This window comes from Dipteris shenzhenensis, chromosome 16 (genome assembly GCF_047967505.1).
Source record: "Dipteris shenzhenensis isolate YYH24624 ecotype China chromosome 16, Dip_SZ_1.0, whole genome shotgun sequence".
Taxonomy (NCBI): domain Eukaryota; kingdom Viridiplantae; phylum Streptophyta; class Polypodiopsida; order Gleicheniales; family Dipteridaceae; genus Dipteris; species Dipteris shenzhenensis.
In genome coordinates this window covers 8,840,425-8,842,858 of record NC_141611.1, presented here as the reverse complement: position 1 = coordinate 8,842,858, position 2,434 = coordinate 8,840,425, and the positions used below count along the sequence as shown (strand labels likewise).

At 44.1% G+C, this 2,434-nt stretch overlaps 1 pseudogene; it reads left to right on the top strand.

Annotated features, from left to right (window-relative positions):
* The first annotated feature begins 1,444 nt into the window (after window positions 1–1,444).
* On the top strand, window positions 1,445–2,123 carry LOC147892510 (germin-like protein 1-1 pseudogene; annotated as a pseudogene).
* The last annotated feature ends 311 nt before the right edge of the window (window positions 2,124–2,434 follow it).

The window sequence follows — 2,434 nt, the reverse complement described above, 5'->3', positions numbered from 1 at the left end:
CAGATTTGTATAGAAAAGGGGTACATTTTATTAATGAAAAATTTACAGATAAGGGATTTTAGAAATAGGCCTTGAACGCACGTGGTATAGAGAGTTTATACATAGTGACCCCCCCAAGTACTCACTTCATAAATAAATATACCATCGTTGACATTTGGGGGATATTTGTAGGAAAATGGCCCTTTGTGCCTCATGACGATGATTGCTTTGTTTCATATTAGTGTTCTCATGGGTACATTATTGATGCCATAACCTATATCATATTATAAGGATCCAACTCTTTCGCACTTTAAGTCCATAACTCTTAGATATGTACAGTTAGAGAATTTAATCAACTACATGTAGTGCAGTTTGATCCTCATTACTCTACATACAAATATAGAATTATGACCTAAACTTGCCTTGTCTTCGAAAAGTTGATGTACAAATTGTATAGAATACAAAGCCTGATCATGTTTTAATCAATTATTCGAATTTGATATTGGAAAGCCATGTTACGTTTGTGTGTGACTTGTTCATTCATAAGTTACTTAAGAGATGAATGACAAGCAGCTGCAAATGTGGGACATATGCATATTCGAGCATATGTGAGCAAAGGTGCAAATCAGCCCTGCTTCAGAAAAAGGATGGCACTCTATCAAATGTCATGGTCACCTCCTATTAATCTAGAGCATGCCGTATAAGGGTTGTTAAAGTCTTTGCATCGAATATCTTGTCGTAAAAGTAAAATTTTTGATATGTAACATTCGTAAATGGTCAAGCTTTTTGAATTCCAATCATGAATGGCTTGCTATAGGAAGCACCCTAAAGGTACTCTTGAGATCTTATGAGTATGACCACTAGGATGATTCTATTGAGGCATAGGGTGGTTTTCCATGTAGCACCTAAAGCATCCTAAAAGTCCTAATCTTCAAGATTAGGAATTCCTTCCATAGAATAGTTTCCTATTGAACTATCTTGAGACTTTTGCGTAGGTATGGTCCTACGACCTACCCATTGCTCTACATTGTAGTGCGTTAAAATGTAGAGACTAGACATCCATTCGGACGACCGTCTTAAAAATAGGTCAGAGGAAGTCTGATTTGTATGTCAAACTGGTGGGAGTTGGCAAGATGATATCTAGTAAGAAGACTGAAATGTCTTACAGGAATCGTGGGGTAGTTGGTTGACGGGTATGGCGAAGGGCAGCTGCTCGGTGGTAGTAGTTTTTGAGCGCGTTTGCACAGAACTTTCAGCAAAGAACGCAGAATATTAAGAACTGCCCCCAGAGAAATCGTGAATTAGATCACTTATTCATCGTCTCTGATGTGGAGCAAAATCGTGCAGAGAATTCGCGTGATCATCGTTCAAAGATTAGATCGCTGATTCATCGTCTCTGTAGAACAATTTTGCGCAATATATCATTTCCTGCAGCTCTGTTTGCGGCTACCATGGATTCATGGCGCCTGAGTACGATGATCTCCATCGCCCTTGTCGCTGTGCTCTCGGCCAGCATGAGCAGCTCGGGGCCAGCAGCTATGGCCGCCGACCCCGACCCTCTGCAGGATTTCTGCGTTGCCGACGCCACTGCTAACCTGCCCTTCTCCCTCAACGGCCTTCCGTGCAAGAGCCCCACCCTCGTCTCCCAGGAAGACTTCAAGAGCAACGTTATCAAAGCCCCAGGCAACACCAGCAACCCTGCGGGCGTTGCAGTAACGGCGGCCGTTGCTGCAACCTTCCCCGGGCTCAACACTCAGGGGCTTTCGTTCACCCGCGTCGACTTTGCACCTGGAGGACTCCTCCCTCCCCATGTTCACCCTCGCGCCTCAGAGGTATTGTTTGTGGCGGACGGTAACCTGTCCGCCGCCTTCGTAGACACCAACAACACGCTCTTCTCCGCGACTCTAGAGGCGGGCGATCTCTTTGTTTTTCCCAGAGGCCTTGTGCATTACGTGCTGAACGTAGGAGAAGCTCCTGCTCTCTCTTTCTCGGGTCTCAACAGTCAGAACCCAGGTGCGTTGCTGCTGCCTCAGGCGTTGTTCGCGAGCTCTCCGCCATTCCCCGATGACGTCCTGGAGAAGGCATTTCAGCTCTCTCAGGACGAAATAGATCGTTTGAAGGCAAGCATCGGCCAAAGGGCATGATCAAGAGTTGTTCAATAAATTCCAATCGTCGATCAGCCTTGATCTGCGATTTCAGGTCGCTTGGACGATGTATATCGTAGAACGCGAATTAAAAGAGTCGACGTATGTATTTCATAACCACAACTGAATCATTTGCAGAGCGCAGAATCGTATTTTAACTATTACAAGCCATGGTGCTAGCTCAAAATCTAAGATCCACTTTCAAAGCGTCCGATCGTTCATAAGATTGTTTGCAATGAGATTTACATATACTAAAATTGGTCACTATTACAAGCATGTCTATTTCTGAAATTCTAAGCCCAAAGAATTGT